The sequence below is a fragment of the Silene latifolia genome, chromosome 9, assembly GCF_048544455.1.
Source record: "Silene latifolia isolate original U9 population chromosome 9, ASM4854445v1, whole genome shotgun sequence".
NCBI classification, from domain to species: domain Eukaryota; kingdom Viridiplantae; phylum Streptophyta; class Magnoliopsida; order Caryophyllales; family Caryophyllaceae; genus Silene; species Silene latifolia.
The window spans coordinates 85,331,606-85,353,101 of NC_133534.1; positions in this window are offsets into that span (position 1 = coordinate 85,331,606).

The following is a 21,496-nucleotide window of genomic DNA, read 5'->3' on the forward strand; positions in this document are numbered from 1 at the left end:
ATGGCCCTCATGAAGCGGATAAGGACCGCAAAACCAGCAGTGACCCAATCCCAACGCCCTAGGGAGCTCAGGTCAGCAAGAAATGGAAGAAGCTTCGTCGACAGCCTCTCACCCTTGTCTCCGAGGTAAATCGAAGACAAGAACCACCAAAGCCACAAAGCGAGCCCTGCTTTCATTGTACAAGGAGGAGGAACCGTCTCCCTCCCATCGATCACCACCGATGCCGGGGTCTTCCCCGCGAAGTAATCTCGAACATAGGTCCTGGGTACCAAACCCAGCACCGCAACAGACCTTCGGCGACGGGTTCCACCGATCAACCTCCTCGCCTCGGCCGAATCCGCTCTCATGCCAGCCTCCGGCCACACCATCTCCTCAGTCCCGCACGGCAGACCAGAAATCATGCCGTAATCCTCCAAGGTGACTCCCACCTCACCAAAGGGCAGGTGAAACGTGGAAGTCGTATCCCAAAATCGATCCAAGAAAGCGCGGACCAGGCTAAGGTTGGCCCGCAACTTCCTCTTCACGATATCCCTCCAGACCTGAACCAGAGGACCGAATGCTCCACGCTCGATCATGGCCCTCTCCTCCTCCGACAGCCGCTCGTAGTGCTCCATCGCCGTCGTGTACCCCGAGAACGACCGGATATTCCCGGCCTCCTATTATGATTCGAAATAAAGCTATCTTTAATTTTGAAGTAAATTTGAAGGAAATTTGAGCAAGAAAAAAAGAAAGAGGATAAGTAATGAGTTAGGGAATTCTTATTTACCAAGCTCTTCACCGTCCTGTAGGACAAGTGACCCTCTGCAGCCCACACAAGGTGCCTACTCTCCCAGGTCTCAGCCCACGTGGGAGCTCCTCTCAGCTGACGACCCCCTCGTCCGAGGTGGGCCCGTCGCGGAATCTCCTCCTCATCAGCAACCTCCTCCTCAGGAACCTCGTCTGCGACAGCCATCACCGCGTCGGTGAAAGCCTGCTCCAAAGCCTCCTCAACCGCACTGGCGTCTATGTCCATGGAGGTCCTCCCGGAAGTAGAAGCATCATCACCTGCAGCATTAAAGTGAATTCAGGCCGCGTCACGTGACGACAAGCCTTTGTTAAGTAGTTATTTCGAGCCTTCAAGGCCCGGGAATTCCCCATTTCTCGCTAAACTCAATCACTCATGTGACAAATTGGGTCAAGTCAAGTCCAAATCAAAGCCTAGTTCCGGGTTCGAGTCGAAAATTCGGCAGCATTTCGCTATAATGGCGGTTATGCCCTAGAAAGGTGCCCTGCAAAAGTTGTCACAAACCAAAATTCCAAGATGACAGGAAGTTTACCCATCACCCAAGGGTCTCAAATATCAAGTTTCATCACGAATGGGCAATCCTAAGGCCATTTTCGAAGCTATTTTCGATCTAGCTGTGAAACCGTCTCAAAATTCGCTCAAAGGCTCAAAACTCGATGAAAATTCAAAGTGAATACATGGTAATGTTCCTAACATTGCCTACTATCCATTTCTAGCATCAATTTGGCAAGACAAATCCATTTGGGGGAAAAGCCCCAAATTTTCGAGTAAATGGGTCGAAAACCCTAATGTTTGCGGCTCAAAATTCGACAAATACGGATGATTAATGCAAGATTAAAACACATACCTCGATTAGTCATATTTCAAGCAAGCTTTTGAATCCAACCTTGACGGAAATGGTGAAGATTTGAGAGAGAAATTGAAGGATTTGTGTTTCGAAATAATGAATTAAAACCCTCCTGATTTCGCGTTTTTACGCAGAATTGTCAAATTGGGGAAAGGACGCAGCAGGCGCTGCGCCTCTTCCAAGAGACGCAGCTCTTGCTGCGCCTCTTCCTTTTGTTCCCTCCTTACGAATTTTCGAAAATTCGTTATGAGTTCGTTATTTGTGGGCCCATCTTTGGTGCGCCTCTTCCTCGATGACATTTGTATCATTTTGGTCCGTTTCGACGATTTCTTCGTTCCGGCCCGCATTTTATCCAGCGCGACAATATTTTGCAGTATCGTCCAAATTCATTTTATCCCTCGCAGCAGTATTTTGCAGTATTGCTCATTTTGTTTCAGCGCAGTGGTATTTTGCAGTACTGCTCACTTGAAGTTTCTCCTATGACGATCAAGATGCCCCTAATCGTCAAAATAATCACCCAACGAGAGTTTGCTTGAGGACAGAGACAAGCAGATTCCCGCCAAAATCATCAGTATATTCCCCAACGAGAGTTTGTTTGAGACCAACGCAAGCAAATTCAGCCTCTAAATTTCGCCAAAGTTCGCTTGAGACCGACGCAAGCAGACTTCCCCAGCAGTTTCTACCGACGTCCTGCTGTTATTTTTTTATATATATCTCTTGTTCCCCCATGAGTTCGACCAAAGTTCCTGTGACCCCTAATGCCTTGAGACACCAAGTTATCTTGAGACCAAAGAGTTTTGCCGAAGCGTCTTGATCCCGTTTCACCCGGGGGTATCTCAGGTATGATCTCTTCTTATGGCTGGCGAGCTTCCTTACGTAGTCTAATGGACTTTAAACGACCCTCCCCGATAGTCGACAGACTCTAAAATGTTCCCGACGATAGGTCCTTGGCTCAGACCCCTTGAGCCGCCTCGCGTCGCCATAGTCGTCAGGTTGTAATCTTCGATTGACCTGATGGCTATACTTTGACTTTCGCCTTGTCCAAGCCTCAGTCAAAGTGGGGGCTCTGTAGACACCTCGTTTCTGCACCCCTCGCAAACCACCCGGTGATGATTGGGCCGCATGTTTGATTCGCGGAACGATTAGTGACAGTTCGTAAGATTATCGTCAAGTGATTGCTCAGAAATTAATGTCTACCTCTTAGTTGTCATCTACGTGCCGATACGGTCGTTTTGGCAGTAATTAGAGTACATTCGGAGTCCGGGTCAAAAACCGTCTCCATTTTCAGATAACTGTTAAATCCCGAGTCAGAATGTTCTGGAATGTTCCGGATATTTCTATTCCATATTTCTCAAATTTTATCTTTTGGCAAATAATATCCCGTAATATTCAAAAGATAATCGAATTAAATCCGTCCTACCATAACTTAAACACGGAAATCTTTCTTAAACAGGAGGAAACCTCCTGGGAATAGACGCACGGCCCAGTCTTTGCGCCTCTTCCAAGAGACGCAGATGGGCTGCTGCGCCTCTTCCCAGGCCCTTCTTTGCATGATTTACGTATCTTTTTTATATCTTTCCGAGATTCACTTCCAAAGAGTCTCCGAAACCCTATTCCTCCGTGTGATTAGTATAAATAGGAGCTTTCGTTCCTCATATTTCTCACGCGAGTGTCCGCCCTTCTCTTCTCCCTTTGCATTCTAGACTTTGTTCTTACTAATTGGCGCCTACGTGCTTGAACCTTCGACCACGTAAGCTCGGATCCTTCCGGGTACCAGCCTCTCCGTTGCATGACCGACCAATTTGACCACTACACAATAATCAATCTAAATTAATCAATTTGTTAAATCGTTTTCCTCTTTCGAGGGCACTCTTTCCTTGCATTCGCGTCGAGCATCACTAATCGATTTTCTTAGTTCTTCTCGTTCCGTCAACATGTAAGTCTGAGGGTGTAAATCTCTCCTTTTATTTATTGTATTTTACTTTATCGTATCACAATTGTAAGATCTATGTCGAAAACACCATTAAAACCGATTTCTAAAACCGTGCTTTAAAACTCTGTTTTTACGGATTTCCAGAAGACAGACGAAGAGAAAAGACGCAGCAACTGCTGCGCCTCTTCGAAGGAGCGCAGCACCTGCCGCGCCTCTTCGTGAGGCTGCCGCAGTTCCTGCTTCTTTTCTTCTTCCTCCGTCCTCTGTAATTCGTGTCAAAATTGTTTATTTTCTTTTGTTCGTCTGTTAATTCTTCATCATTAATAATTCATATGTATATTATTCATTCATTATTCACATGTTTAATTGTTCCGACTTAAATCCCTTATAACCAATATTCGCGGGTTTTCGTCATTAATATTCAATTCGAGTTTTAGAAGTTCAATTTCATCATATTGAGTTTCTGGAATTTACCTTTGATATATTTTCATATTTTTGTCATGTATTCGTCATATCCATCATGTTTAGTCTAATTAATTTGTTTAGTTTAATTAATCTCATTCATTAACATCGACCCTTTACATAATTAATCCGTCTTATTTCCGTCTCATCCATGTTTTACTATTTTTACGACTTTAATCATATGTAAATAATCCATTAATCACTTTCATCCGAGCAAATAATTCAATCAATCCATTAAATTTACCAATCAACATTAACGGTTTGCAGTTCCGGCTTCACAGCCAGAACTCACCTTTGGAACAGACGCAGCAGCTGCTGCGCCTCTTCCAAAGGGCGCAGTGTCTGCTGCGCCTGTTCCAGGGTGAATTCTGCCTCTGAACTCCTTTTCTGCCTTGACGTAGTTTAATTAGTCTACGTATTAATCAACTAATACTCGTTTTATCACCTTCTGACTTGTTCGTATTTCTTTGTTTTATTCTTTTGTTCTTTTTTTATCAAATCATCCGTTTTAAAGGTATTTTCGACATAAATCACCTAATCCAATGTAATTAATGTAATTTCCATTGTTATAGTTTATATTCATTGTATTTCTTTTATCACTTGAATGCTTTCACATGTAATCAATATTAAATCCAACTTCGACATAATTGTTTGCTAACTAATTGTTCACCGACTTAGTCTAATTCACATGCTAGGATTAATTCAATGGACGTTGCATTGCATGCATATAGCCGACGATATATCAAGTACGAATAAACTCCCTAATCATTAGTAGAGGCCGCTATCGAGGCGGGCGGGATTAGGTGTTCGATCAAAAGAGCTTCCTAATACGTACCCTCACCCCTTACTCCAGATCTCCGTGAGCACCCGTGTTCATTGGCATCCACGAGAGTCATTCTAGACATAGAATGCTAAGGGTAACGATTGCTTAGTGTTCATGTCACTACTTTGTGTCTTGACATGACACGAGGTATTCGAACGGTTCCAATTTCCCATAAAAATTGGTGGCGACTCCTTACAAAATGCAAACGCTTGTTGTTTCCGAGCTCCCCTCGTCCCAAGCGCCCCCGTGGGCGGCCCGCTGTCCACAGATGCTAAAGAGAAATGATTCCTTATCTTAATTACCTATGTCAAACATTGCTTTATACTTTGTTTGTCCGAGGTATAAAGTGGATTCGAACGAGTTCCAAGCTTCCCACAAATGCTTGGTGGTGACTCCGAACATCTCTAATCGTTTCGAGACGCTTAATGAGACGAAACCGACCGATCTTAAACGATCCGGTCGAAAGTTTTTTAATGCCGCCGAGCGTGGCTTTCAAAAGACCGTTGTATGTCCACTGATCGGCTGGGCTTGCAGGTGGGCCATGTCTACAGATTGGCGACTCCGCTGGGGAAAACTAGGACACTTACGTCTTTGTGATCCCTAGATGGTGAAACTCGAACGAGGTCTTGGTTGGAATGCATTAATTGATATCACGGTCACGATCGTGTTCCTTGTCCGGGCCCACAACCTAACCTTCATCGACCAATTGGCTCGTCTCGTCGGCGTGAGTTTTCTCATCCCCGCGTTTCGAATCCCGATTGTGTCAAGCATACCGTTGACGTCACACATTTCTGTTTCGTCAAAGAGCTTTCATCACTTTCGAGCACGAGGCTAGGGCACCCTCCTTACACATTTTGTTTGGATTGGTATCCCTCTTGCAAATCGAGGTTTGATTGCTTGGTGTGTAACCCACCCTTCTAAGCCAAAACCCGTGTCAGCATAATGCATAATATAATGAACTGTGAGTGCGTATGTGCTACTTGATCATAAGTCCTTCCTGTCATTTTAAAAATTTCAAAAAACACGTTTTTGCGCCGTAATAATGGCCATTTCAAAACTCGGTATTTTGTCGACCGTTGCACGCCTTTCTAGGCCGTCGTAATGACGATTTTCAAACCCGGTTTTTATAACCGTTTCAACACGCCTTTCTAGGCCGTCGTAATGACGATTTTCAAAACCCGGTTTTTTATAACCATTTCAACACGCCTTTCTAGGCCGTCGTAATGAGGATTTTCAAACCCGGTTTTTTATAACCATTTCAACACGCCTTTCTAGGCCGTCGTAATGACGATTTTCAAACCCGGTTTTTATAACCATTTCAACACGCCTTTCTAGGCCGTCCTAATGACGATTTTCAAACCCGGTTTTTTATAATCATTTCAAATCACCTTTTTACGCCGTTATAATCGTCGCGTCTAGACACAGACTTTAACCCGTCTCGCGCCGACAATGGCTCTTTCAAAACACGAGAAAAGCACACACCCTTTTCTCGAGACACTTTCGAGATCCCGAGGACCATGCACCGTCCCCGAGACCTCTTCAAACATTTCAAACTCGATTTTCAAAACATACAATTTTGAATTTCAAAAACCGTCTTGGGAGGCAGTACCTTGTCTTCTGAGCCGATTCAAACTCAAAACCGTCTTTTGCAAATAAACATAAAAAAACCCTTTCAACTGACCGACTTGCAGGGATCTCTATCTTTTTGAAAATTTCTATTTTCGAAAACTTCAGTCCACCATTCAATTTCCGCCTCGTGTCTATCGCGTCGAAGCAAACGTAATTATGGGTCTTTACTTATGAGTCGTCTCACCACGAAACTCGTCCAATGGCGTCATGCCTCTACGTTGGACACGTGTCAAAAGTTCGGTCAACACCGTCAGGTCATAAATCGAGTCAACACCGAGGTACCACACACGGTCATCCTCGTCTTGTCGAGTCTGATATTTGTCTCGGTCTTTATGTCGTCTGCATTTAGTCTTTGAACCGTGTTAGATTGAGTTGTGATGTGAGCCGTTTTTATGCATCAGAACCATGGCCCCATCTTTAACTTCGTTTGTCAACAACAACAACAATGATAACAACAGAGATGTCACGACTACTCAGCTAGCCAGCCTGCTCACCGCTCTTAAGGTCACTCTGGATATTGTCGCGACCCGTATCGACACCCTGGAAAACAAAGAAGCTGGAGAACATAATATTCCACCTTTGACTAAAACTGGGAAATGACTCGAGCTCTTGGAAGAACAGCTCCTAGCCCGGGGTAACAATATCCATCTTGAGAACAACCGAAGGTTTGAACCTGTTGGGGATCAACTACCTGAAAACTTTACCCTGACTGATGTGCCAAAATTCAAGGGAGTAGAGGACCCGCTCAATCATATTCGAGCCTTCAAAGACTACATGGCCATAAAAGGGGTCAAACAGGAGCTTTTCACCCGGATCTTCCCATCATCCTTGGAACTGATCCCTCGCCAATGGTACTACTCCCTTGACCCGAAGAACCTTACTACCTGGGATGAGGTCGCAGTTGAATTTTCTAAGCAATACCCTGACAATGTTGAAATCCAAGCCAATACCCTTACCCTTGAGGTCCTAACCCAGAACGACAAGGAGGGATTCACCGAGTTCTTAACCCGTTGGAGGAGGGTAAGTACTCAGCTGGTCAGCAAGCCGAGTGAATCAACCTTGGCGGAAAAGTTCGCCAACAATCTCCGCCCAGTGTATGCCAACTTACTGAGGTATCAAAATATTAAGACCTTCCAAGATCTACAAATTCTGGGGACACCCATTGAAGATGACTTACGAAGGGTGTCTTGGCCAAGACCACTGGCAGAGGCTAACAGGGATCCACATCAACCGGGTCTCGCCCTTATGGTCAAACGAACAAAATCGATGGGGTCAACCTCGTTGAACCATCCGCTAAGAGAGCGGAGCGCCCCCAGAGAGTGTTCACTAATATAGGGTCAACTTATGCAAGTGCCCTGAAGCGACTCATGGACCAGGGAAAGTTACAACCAATCAGACCCACCCCGGATCCGACCGATGCTAAGAAATCCCGCTTCTGGAACCCCAATGCCTACTGTCAATACCATCAAGAGAAAGGGCATGATATAGAAACCTGCTTCAAACTCAAACACATCATCCAAGACATGATTGAGAAAGGGGATTTGCCTTTACCCCCACCGACTAAGCCAAACAAAAAAACAAACCCTCTCGGAATCCACGCTATCTCCAAAGATGAACCAACTCTGGACTGCTCTCACCTCATCGTGCCAATTGATGACGAGGTGAACACCTTGGAGAAAGATCCCTCGGACGGGATATTTGTGTTTAGTGCCACAACTATGCTCACCATGTTCCAACAGGTTGAGGAAGCCATGGCCAGCCTCTCCGAGAGGATTACCCAACTTGACGATGCCTACCGCCGGCTTATCTTCAATCCTCCACCACCACGCCCAAGGAAGAGTCCCCCGAGCGCCCAAAACTACCCTCACCGGGACAGATTGCTCCCGCGACCATTCTGGCATGCGCCTCACAATAATCACCCTCACAATAATCATCCTCACAATAATGTGACGTTCACAATAATCAACCTCACAAAAATTCCCCTCACAAAAATATCCCTCACAAAAACTGCCCACCAAGGAATACCCCTCTAAGGTGCCTTCGAGATCCTGAAATCAATGGCATCTGGAGAGACGATGTTGAAGATGTCTATATTATCCCAGGGAAAGAGAAAAGGGAGAAAGAGATCGGTCACCTTACCCGGTCCGGACACCCCTATCAGAACCCGAACAGTTCAACGGTCGCTCCGACAACAAACGACCAAGTCGTCCCGGAGGCGGACACTCAACCAAGAGCTCCTGAGTATTCGATCCTGAAGCAGCTTCAGAAGGCAAAAGCCGAAATCTCAATTTGGCAACTGATCGCGACATCCTTTGAGCATCGACAGGCTTTGCTACAGGCCATGGGAAAATTAAATGTGCCCTCCACCTCTTCCCCTGAAGAAATAGTGGCACATATGACGAGGGACGCCCCTGACTTGAACAACCCGGTCGTCTTCTCTAACGAAGATATCCCTCCCTTCGGATCAAATCATAACCTTGCCCTGTACATTACCGTACAATGTCTCAAGAAGAATGTACCCATAGTCCTTGTCTTTGACTGATCTGCGGTAAATGTCATTCCCCTCAAGACTGCTCACAAGCTGGGTATTAAGGAAGCTGATTTGGACCCAACAAATCAAGGAGTACGCGGCTACGATGGCACTCGTCGCAAGGTCGCGGGGCTCATCACTCTGACTGTCGCAACCGGACCACTGGAAAGGCAAACCAATTTTCAGGTGGTCGACATCGATGCCTCTTTCAATATGCTCCTGGGACGTCCCTGGATTCACGTCGTCAAGGCAGTTACCTCAACTCTCCACCAGAAGATCAGGGTCCCCTTCAACGGGAAAACAATCATAATTTCTGCTTCCCCGATCAAAGTTGTCATGAGGAAGGGAATAGCCTCCCAGACCATTGAGGAAGATGACAATGAAATGTGGGGGTTCCAACCTGTGAATGCCATAACTGATGAATCAACACCCTTTGATTGTGACCCGTTTGCCAACCTCACGGTCAACCGCATCATGATGCGCCAGGGTTACTTCACGGGCTTGCCCCTCAGTCCACTGAAGAGCACCATACCTCCCTTGAAACAAGCTAAGGTCCCCAACATTCCCTTCGGACTGGGATATGAACCTACCGATGAAGATATCCAGGAGATGAACCTCCTAGTTCGAAAACGCAAGAAGCACGGGGTGATCCTCCGTCCCTATCATCTGACCCTCAACGGATACTTTGTCCCCTAGGAAGAGTCCGAGCTCTACCATGGCTTTCCAGAGCCGATCTATGACTCTGTGGCCAAGACCAGGTACTCGGGTGTGGAAGTCTTCGAGGACTGCTACCTCATCCCCGACAACACCGAAGCTGCATCAACCGAGTCTAAGCCATCTGCATGCCTCGATGGATAAGCTGTCACCCTCCTCTTTAGAGAGGATAACATCAAGCACCTCGACTATGAGGACATTATCAACATCGCCCTGAAAGACAACCGATTTGACCCAACTGCGTTGATCTCTGACACTGACCCGGAGGAAGCTACACAAGGCTGGAGGAAAACCGTCAAGTGGACCGATCGCCGAGGCCGCATTCACAAGATCACAACTGCAGAAGACCCTATGTTCAATGAGGGAAATGGAGAAGAATATGAATCTGAGTTGGAGTCGAAGTCAGAGTCTGTCATAGCTCCTAACGCTCCTAATGTCCCAGTCAAGGTCCCCTTCCCACTATTTTATCACAGTCATGGCTAATTCAGAGGCTGAGTCTACTAGGGTCACTCCCACTCCCATGAAAGGTGACAACCTGGAGCCTGTTCCAAGGGCCACCTCCTCTTTTGTGTCGCCTCTGACTGACCACGAGATGTCTGTCCTCTCCGAGCTTTTCGCTCGTGTCAACTTAATGAACGCTAAGTTTGCTTATGTCTCGTCTCAATTTAACTGCAATGCAATTCTGAATGACTATGAGGAATTTGACTTGAGTGACTACCCACCTCACCTAGCCAAAGAACTTGACAAACGGGAAACCAGAACCCCCATTATTTAGGAGACCAAACCTATTAACGTAGGAACCAACAACACACCTCAAGAACCACTACTACAGATACAGGCTATAACAACGGTCGAAAACCGTTGTTATATAAAAAAGCGGACGTTGTTAAAGCGTCCGTTGTAGAAGGTTTTAACAACGGTTAGTTTTCTTAAGGAAACCGTTGTTAAAACTATTAACAACGGTTTTATGTATAAAAACCCGTTGTGGAAAGTGTGACTCAATTTTTGGGGGAAAGTTATAACAACGGGTTTTAATATACAAAACCGTTGTTATAACTAAAGACAACGGGTTGTTTTAAAATAACCGTTGTTGTTTGTTCTTAAAAAATAAAAAAAAAATTAAATTAAATATTACTAGATGCATGCATAATTACGGCCTGTTAGAATTCCGATGCATGCATTATTACTGACATCACTGTACATATGAACGGATAATATGGAATGAGAAGGGTTAGTAATAATATTTGAAGCAGCATTATTGAGAGATATGATGATGATTATGGCACAACTTCCTAACATATATATTAATTAAAAAGCAACTCAACCCACACATTGCTTAGTATAAATACATTGCATATCTCAACTAACATTTCCATTATCTCAATATATTCATCTCCAAACCCTAACTGCTAAAACAAACTCTACTTAATCTTTCAAAACAAACTCAAAAAACTCCAACAAAATGAATGATTTCATCCTTAAGACTCTTACCATGATCGAGAACAACAACAACTTCATCCACCGGTTCCTCCATATTGAGGAAAGTTTTGGGAGCTACCTTGCGGATGCTCGATCCGCCGCATCGAAGCACGCCAAAGAAGATGGCTTGACGGAGAGCGATTGCGATTGCGGCTATATGACGATATAGCAAGCTGCTGAACGGAACCTCCAAATAGCCAAGGAGGAGAGGACGGATACGATAGAGCGGAATAAGATCCTCTATGAAAATATAAGAATTGCATTTTTACATATGTAATTTTTTTTTTAATTTATGTATTTATAAATTAATATATATATATTAATTATGTTTATCTTACTTCTTCATCTTGCTTCTTCATTGTTTTACTAACTAATTATGCGAACAATACTTAAACAAATAACATAATGGTCGATACAAACACATACATGCAAAAGAAATAAATAGAAAAAGAAAATAATGACGATGAAACTAACAGTGACGGCGAGATTTACCTGATAAATACAGAACGTAATAGACGATGAAATCACAGTGACGGCGAGAAGATAAAGCGACGATGAGAAAGAGAGAAAGAGAGAAAGAGAGAAAGAGAGAAAGAGAGAAAGAGAGTGTGTATGTGTTTTGTGTTTGTTTGTCTGCTGTGTTTGTGTTTGTGTATTAATAAGGGTTGTGTTTTTTGGCTGCAGCAGACTTCTGTTTGTGTGGTTTATAGTATGGAAGGTATTGACAACGGTTATTAAACAACAACCGTTGTGAAATATGTTTTAACAACGGTTGTAAAAAACACCCGTTGTTAAATAAGTTTTAATAACGGGTTTCAAAAATAACCGTTGTTATTACTTTTCACTAACTTTGCGCCAATTTTGCGCCAAATTATTAACAACGGTTGTGCATGTGTGACCCGTTGTTAAAACTAATAACAACGGTTTTTATAACCATACCCGTTGTAATTTATTTTAGTAAAATTCGCGCCATACATTCTACAACGTCTATTGTGATTTTCGTGAATAATCGTTGTTAAAGGGGCGTGGTAGTTGCCTGGATTTGTAGTAGTGAACTTAGGATAGGGACAACCCTTGACCCCTCGGAAATACAACAGTTCATTGATCTCCTCCACGAATAAAAGGACGTATTCGCCCGGTCCTATAGAGACATGCCTGGGATTGACAGAGAAATTATAGAGCACCGGATACCCATTAAGCCCGGAGCTAAACCTGTGAAGCAGAAGCTGCGTCGAATGCGTCCTGAATGGGCCCTAAAAATCAAGGAAGAAGTGGATAAACAGTTCAAGGTTGGTTTCATCAAAGTGTCTGAATACTCTGACTGGGTGGCCAACATTGTTCCTGTACCGAAGAAAGACGGGAGAATTCGGGTTTGCGAGTTCAAAGGACGACTTCCCTTTGCCACATGTTGACATTCTGGTAGACAACACTGCCGAACATGCTCTCCTATCATTCATGGATGGGTATGTCGGGTACAACCAGATTAAAATGGCTGAGGAAGACATGCACAAAACTGCATTCACTTCACAGTGGGGTACATATTGGTACACAGTCATCCCTTTCGGCCTCATCAACGCCGAGGCTACTTTTCAATGAACCGCTACCACTCTCCTACATGATATGATGCACAAGGAGGTATAGGTATATGTTGACGACATGATTGTCAAGTCAAGAGAGCGGGACGGCCACATCAACGCCCTTCGAAAATTCTTCGCTCGTCTGTGGAAATATATCATGAGACTAAATCCTCAGAAGTGTGCATTCGGGGTCACCTCCGGAAAACTCTTGGGACATGTCGTCAGCAAAAGAGGCATTGAGATTGATCCAACCAAAATCAAAGCCCTTCAGCAAATGCCTCGGCCTAGGAATGAGAAGGAGACTCGGGGATTTCTCGGTCAGGTCCAATACATTAGCTGCTTCATTCCCAAGCTCACCATGATTTCTGAACCAATATTCAAGAAACTTCGCGCCTCCGATCACAGCGATTGGGACGACGACTGTCAAATGGCCTTCGACAGGATAAAGGAAATCCTATCCAAACCTCCTGTCCTCATTCCACCTCAACCGGGGATTCTTTTATCCCTATACCTGACTGTTACAGACACAGCTATGGGAGCAATGCTAGCACAAACAGCCGACGGCGAAGAACGAGCCATCTACTACATCAGCAAAAAGTTCATTGAGTACGAGACAAGGTACACCCAACTGGAAAAGACATGCCTTGCCTTAGTATGGTCAACAAAGAAGCTGCGACATTACATGCTCAGCTACACGGTCCACATCTATTTTAAGATGGACCCGGTCAAATACATCTTCGAAAAACCCGTACTAAACAGAAGGCTGTCTAGGTGGACGCTAATGCTGTCCGAGTTTCATCTCAAGTTTGTACCCCTCAAGGTTATCAAGGGAAGAGCATTCGCCAATTTCCTGGCAGAAAATCCCGTCAGCGAGGATCTAACGACCGACACATGGTCACTTCCTAACGAAGACATCCTTTCTGCCGATTCCGACGCATGTGACCTATACTTCGATGGTGCATCTAATCTGAGAGGCATCGGGGTAGTAATCCTCCTAATATCACCGGAAGGAGAAAACGTTTCGATCTCGGTCAAACTAGACTTCGCCGTCACCAACAATGCCGTTGAATATGAAGCATGCTTCATCAGCCTGCAAGCAGCCATCACACTCGGCATCAAGAGACTGAGGGTCCACGGCGATTCCCCGCTCATCATCAATCAGGTGTCCGGATCATGGAAAATCCGAAGTGACAGCTTATCTCCCTACCGAGCAAGAATCAATCAAGAGGCCGAGTTCTTCGACCAAGTCGACTACTTCCACTTGCCACGAGAGGAAAATCAATTTGCTGATGCCCTGGCAAAACTTGCCGCGCTCGTTAACATACCTGACGACATGACGTCGATGCCCCTATGTGTCGAGAGAACGAGCGAGCCAGCTCACATTTGTGCCATCAACAACGACGAGGAAAGCCATGTCGAACCTTGGTACCAAGCCATCCTCAACTACAAAACCAAAAACGAATTCCCTCCTAACTCTGACCAAAGAGGACAAAGAGCCATCCGTTTACTTGCATCACAATTCGTGATAAACCAAGACCAATTATACAAAAGAACACCCCAAGGGATTCTCCTCCTTTGCATTGACCATCACAAAGCCAAAAAATTCATGGGAGAGGTCCACGATGGAGAATGTGGCCTTCACATGAGCGCAATGATGCTTACTCAAAAAATCATACGGCTAGGTTACTACTGGACCCCCATGGAAGCCGATTGCCGTAACTACGTCAAACATTGCCACAATTGCCAAGTCTTCACCAACATACAACATATACCACCATCCCTTTTATACACCATGACGTCACCCTGGCCTTTCTCAACCTGGGGCATCGACATCATCGGGAAAGTCAACCCGGTGGGCACCAAGGGGCATTGTTTCGTCCTCATCGCCATCGACTACTTCACCAAATGGGTGGAAGTGCAGTCATATGCAGTCTTGACCGCCTAAAAAGTCACGAAGTTCATCCATAACAACATCATCTGCAGATATTGAGGTACCCTATGAAATCATCAGCGATCAAGGCTCTCACTTCCGGGCGGAAACTCAGGCCTTGCTGGACAAATACAAGATCAAACGACATCAATCATCCCCCTACCGTCCCCAAACCAACGGAGCGGTGGAGGCAGCTCACAAAACTTTTGTCACCATTATCAAGAAAATGCAAGACAACTATCGCGATTGGCCGAGCAAACTCCCATTCGCACTCTGGGGATACCGAACCTCCATTCGAACACCGACAGGCCACACCCTTCTACCTAGCATACGGTATGGAGGCAGTTCAACCGGTAGAGTTAGAGGTCCCATCTCTACGCATCCTACTGGAGAGTCAAGTCCCTGAGGCGGAATGGACCCGCCGAAGGTACGAACAACTCACTCTTCTAGACGAACGGCGACTCAACGCCTTGCACAATGTCCAGCTATACCAACGACGTATACAACGTGCATTCAACAAGAGGGTCAAACCCACGAACATCCAGGAGGGCGATTTGGTCCTCAAGTCAGTTCGAGCACCGTTACCCGTCGATCCGAGGGTAAAATTCAAACCCAACAGGGCCGGGCCATAGCTGGTCAAGAAAATACTTTCGGGGGGCGCAGTGAGACTGAGTGACCTAGATGGGGAGGATTTTACAAACCCGACAAAACCTAGACCAAGTCAAGAAATACTACCCTTGAACCATAGCAACCAACGATCCAAGCCTAGTTTTACAACTAGCGTCCACCTTAACCCTTTTCAAGTCAAGTTCCTCAAACACGTTCTAATTTGAAAATGCATGTTTTATCGAGTCTAAGTTGCGGCACCTTGCCTGTTTCGAATGTCCTTTGATCTGTCAAAGGCAACATCCATTTGCACTAAAACAAACAAAAACCCCTAAACAACAAGCATGGTTTGATTTCATCTCTTCAGGTGGATACGTAGGCAGTCCCTCTTATACATGAGGGATACAACCGCAAAACCCAATCAAATCTACAAAGCATTTCGAACTACGATCATGGTTTGATTTCACCTCCCCAGGTTGATACGTAGGCAGTCCTTTATTACACAAGAAGGATACAACCATCCCCATAATCAAAAAACATCACCCACATACAAAAAACATCCCCATCAAAAAAGGAGAAAAGGGAAAACCATTCCCTTTCCCACACAAAAATTACAAAAAAGTAGCCTTTCTCCCTTCCTACAAAAATCCCACTTTCCCAAGTGCAAACGTTTAGGACGATTCAAATCGAATTGCCTTTACAAAATGGATGGAAGAAACAAGCGTTCACAATTTTTGACACAAGCAATCCTCTTATTAAATTAATAATGGGAGGGATTACAATTTCAACAACAAATAAAGCTCAACGAGTCTACAGCTTTTCAAAGCTAAGGTGTCAACTAAAACACCTCACATAATAAAACTAGCGCAAAACACACAATAACAAGCTAGTACAACATAATAAAAATTCACAACACTAATACAACATAATAATAAAGTGGGTAATGGAGGTCTTCACTCTTCCATTCTACCCTTGCCTTTTCCCTCGGGGTACATCTTCCCCTTGTTCTTCTTGTTGCCCCGCCTAGCATGGATTTCCTCCTCAGAACGGATCCTCAACGGATCTAAGACGGCAACGGCCTCCGGTCTAGTGCAAGACCCCATGTTCGGCCCAAAACGAGCCCATGTATGGCCCACCATATTCTTGGGACCCGAGCTTCTCCTCTTTGGTGGTCTCATCACATCGGGACTAGCTCTATCAACATACTCCTCGAAGAAGTCACGGTTGGCCTTGCCAACCTCTCGATACTTCAAATCGACAACCTCGTGCTCATGAGATTTGGACCTTTCCTTGTTTTCGCGTTTTACGAAATCCGACACGGTTTTCATGACGCAGCTTTAAACATACGGATTTTTCTTTCCTTTTTATTAAGGGGGGAAGGGCTAGTCGCCCCGATCCGCGACGGATCGTTTCCATGTCAGTCGAAATTCCGAAAATTTTTCGCTTTTTTCACAATTTTCCATCATAAAAAAAAACGAAAATTGATTTTCCTCAAAAATTCAAGCACTCACAAATTCGAGTCTTGACCTCAAGAAAATCAAATCAAATACACTCGTAAAAATTGTTTTCTAAAATTCACCCACGACGATTTGAGTTTGAATTTTTCGAGTCACAAATCAATTTCAACAATTTCAACGCAATTTAATTCAAGACACGAGTTAATTGCTCAAATTTCAAATTAATTCCTTTTGGGAGTCCAAACGTGACGACTTGTCGCAAAAATTTTCAAAATTCAATTTTAACTTTAAGTCATCTTGGTTAATTTTGTTTTCAATCAAATGCTTTTACGTGTTTACGTTTATGCATATGTGCTACCTGTTGCCTGTTTTCTACACTAACGATGCAGGAACTGGTGCAAAGCAAAAGGAGAATTGACAGCCGACAATGCTTCTACGTAACACAACACCAAAAAGCCAAAAATCACAAACAATCCAAAACCACATATATACAAACAGCCTCACGCAAAACACATCGGCACACGTTTGATACGAACAACTGACCGTACAAACAGGATCCAGTACAAACATCTATCATACTAACACTGGCCTAAAACAACCATCTATCATACACACACTGGCCTAAGACAACGAACTGGGGGCTATCCGCCACCTACCGAACTAAGCACTCCCCATCCTTTCGCTCGGAACTGAAAGGGAGCAACACAGGAAACAGAGGAGCAACAACGGAGGCAGAGGTGATTACCGTGACGGTAATACCTCGTTTCTCCTCAACGACAAAAAAGAAGACAGTGTCTGGATGATAAGAAGGCCAAGAACCATGATGCGGCGCACCACCCCAGTGTTGACCTCCAATCATTAGCTGCCATGTCTATGAGCCACAATGAAAAGGACAAGCCGGCTGCAACAGCCGTATCCCCTCCTCTACGGAGGCATCCTCTACCACCATCATCAGCCGGTCACTTCTCCTCCTCCTAGATCCTCCTCCTCCTCCTCCAATGCCTCAACAACAGATCGCGTAGGCCCCAAACGCTCCCCTGTGACCAAATGCAACCAAAGAACGTCAGCCAAAATTTCGGAATTACGATGGCGTAAATTGGACAAATCCAAACAAACAACCTGCAAAGCAAAGCAAGGGAAACCCCGCCCAAACCCAACCAAACAAAAAACTATTCACAAAAAAAACGCACAAAAAAAAATGACTCGCCCTTCTTTTCAAGCAAAAGACGAGTCGAAACAACCACAACGAAAAACGGCACCCCAAGACCCACACAAGGTCCGCCAACAAACCAAAGTATATTCCCAATGCAATGGGGAATTTTTCTACGGCTCAAAAAGGCAATTTATACGCCAATTTGAGCACAAACCGGTCAAAAGTTTAAAAATGACCGCAAAGAGGCAAACATGATTTTATCATGCCTCAAGGCGACCTAAACTACCAATAAGGTCCATTTCGAGGAAAACTGACTCAATTCAAGCCCAAACAGGCGCTCATTTTGTCAGACATAAGACCGTCACAAAAGGCAAAAATTCCAACTGTGCCCACAATACCCAACAAAGGTCCACAATGGCAAATACGGTCTTTTCCGACTACGATGCAACCTAGTGGGACCCACTACCCAAGCAAATAAACTTGGTATTGTGAGATGAGACGGTTTCTCCACCTGACTCTCGTTTTTCGAACATAAGGAGCGGGAACGGAGACCGAACTGAAAACTAAAAGAACCCCTATACTCCTAAACAGGTTTCTAACCTAACGCAATCATCAATTTCACTCGAAATGGGCTCAATCAAAAATGCCCAAATCGATTTTCTAGGGTAAAATTTTTGCCCTGATTCAATTTAGCTAAAGGACCAATAAATTCAAATAGATTCAAGCGGGAATACATACCTTGAGATGACATTGTTGATGATAGCATGAATGGAAGCAAGCTAGAGACCTTCAATGGCGGTTTTTTGTGTGTTTATGTCGAAGGTTGAAGACGAAATGAGGTAATAGTGAAGTTCAAACTCACTATTTCTTTAATTTTCAATTTCAAGAATAATAATGAAGAATTAAAATTCACTATTTCTTCAAATTTCAAACGGCGGCAATTAAAACTGTCATTTTTTTCAAAATAATAGTGAAAGTTCAAATTCGCTATTTCTTCAAATCGGAAATTAAATTCCACCATTTTCACCACACATGTCAACGGCGGCAACATAAACCGTCACTTCAAACGCAATAGTGAAGATTCCAAATTCACTATTTCTATCACATGTCAACGGCGGCAACAAAATCCGTCACTTCAAATGTAATAGTAAAGATTCCAAATTCACTATTTCCATCACATGTCAGCGGCGGCACATAAACCGTCACCTCAGTCGTAGTAGCGAAATTTAAAATTTGCTATTTCCTTCAAAAAATTTATACAAACGGCGAGTAAAACCGCCACTTCAAATTCAAAAATGAGTAGTGGAAGTTCAGAATTCCCTATTCCTTCAAATGTCAACAGGGGGCCTCCTCGCGGAACCCGCTTATTTCAGAAACAGTGATAGTGGAAATTCAAAATTCACTATTTTTACGGCGGCATCATGAGTCTGTTACTTTCAAAACAGGCCCATCCGACGCGGCTATTGTCACGGTCGATCAACCGACTGCACCATGGCTGGGGAGCCTTACTACGCATCGCGGCTGGCGAGCCTTCCTCATATACGCACCATGGCTGGCGAACCTTACTACGCATCGCGGCTGGCGAGCCCTCCTCATATACGCACCAAGGCCGGCGAGCCTTACTACGCATCGCGGCTGGCGATCCCTCCTCATATACGCACCATGGCTGGCGAGCCTTACTACGATCGCGGCTGGCGAGCCCTCCTCATATACGCACCATGGCTGGCGAGCCTTACTACGCATCGCGGCTGGCGAGCCCTCCTCATATACGCATCATTGCTGGCGAGCCTTACTACGCATCGCGGCTGGCGAGCCCTCCTCATGTACGCACCATGGCTGGCGAGCTTTACTACGCATCACGGCTGGCGAGCCTTCCTCATATACGCACCACGGCTGGCGAGCCTTACTACGCATCGCGGCTGGCGAGCCCTCCTCATGTACGCACCATGGCTAGCGAGCCTTTGTCTGCAAACACGCAAGGACGTATCCGAAGGTGCCTCAGGTATGACTCCTTCTTATGGTTGGCGAGCCTTTGTACGTAGTCTAACGAACTTTAAACGACCCGCACGGACAGTCGACAGACTCTAAACTATTCCCGACGACAGGTCCTTGGCTCGTACCCCCGTGTCGCCTTGGCGTGTCCCTTCCCAACGGCAGGTTCTTGGCCCGAATCCTTTCGAGCCGCCTCGACGTCGCTTGGGTCTCCAGGTTGTAATCTTCGATTGACCTGGGGCTCTACTTTGACTTTCACCCTGCCCAAGTCTCAGTCAAAGTGGGGGCTCTGTAGATACCCAGTATCTGCTGAGACTCCAACAAACACCCGATGCTTATCGGACTATAACATGTTTTGGAATCGCGGCGTTTGATCGATAGTTTGTGTACAACTTTACGTCGGAAAACTTAAAACGATTTCGAAAATAGAAAATTTCAAAACGTTTCGAAATTGCCTGGAGTGTTTAATGCACGACGACGGTGTCGCAATGACACTAACTAGGGTAAAAACCGACACCAGACCAAAACCGGCTCAAAAATTCAAATCCCGACTCCAACAACGAGTCAAACCGAGTCAACCACCAAAAATAAAACATTCAAAGCCTTCTATACTAAGATTTCCCGGATTCATGAATGGTCAAGTACCAAACATGTGACTACATATCCTAGGATAGAACAAATCATGACTGCACTTGTGTGAAAGCGACAAGACAACTCGAAGACCTGCGACGTGGCTCGCTCCTCTTTGAGTAGCCCAGGTGGCCACGTCGCTCAAAACTCACACAACCACTCATTTTCCTATAAATACCCCTCAAATGCCCCCATTTGAGAACTTACGCGAGTGTCCGCCCCCTCTTTTATCCCTTAAAATTCTCGACTCGACTTCTTAAGTCACAATCCGACACGTATTTACGACCTACCGATCGTAAATACAAGCCATACACATTGTTTGGTACCGTCATCATGCATTAAATCACTTGACCGACCACTTCGACCACTACACCTTCACTAATCTTAAAACACTCTTTTTACTTACCAAAACGGTTTTAAACCGAGTCTTTTCCGACCAAGCGAGTTGTTACACTTACGTCGGTTTCTCGCCATAACCAAACATGTAATTATGAGGGTGTAAAAATCCTCCTTTTATCATGTCTTCATTTGTTTTATGACTATAACATGCTAAAACATGCATAACACGATCCAAAACATGGGATAAACAAGCCAAAACTGAGTTTTAGCCTGAGGCAGAAGCCCCTTATTGTGCACATAAGCTCGCGCCTCAATGGGGTGCCCAGGTCAGAACTAAACCGTGTTTGTTCTCGTCTTTCCCCTTTAATCCATTATCATATTTGAAATCGGTTTTTATCATTTCAAATATTTTCAAACCTTTTTTATTTTATTTTATTTGTTTTTAACCATAAAACAGTTTTCACCCTTGGTTCCTCATACCATGACGGTTAAATCCGTGTTTCGGTGATAATATTTGGTTAATAACATTTAAAAGGTATTTAAAGCCTTTTATTTCATTTCTTTACTTTTTGGGAGGTATTTTAAAGTCTTTCATCATTTCTATATATTTT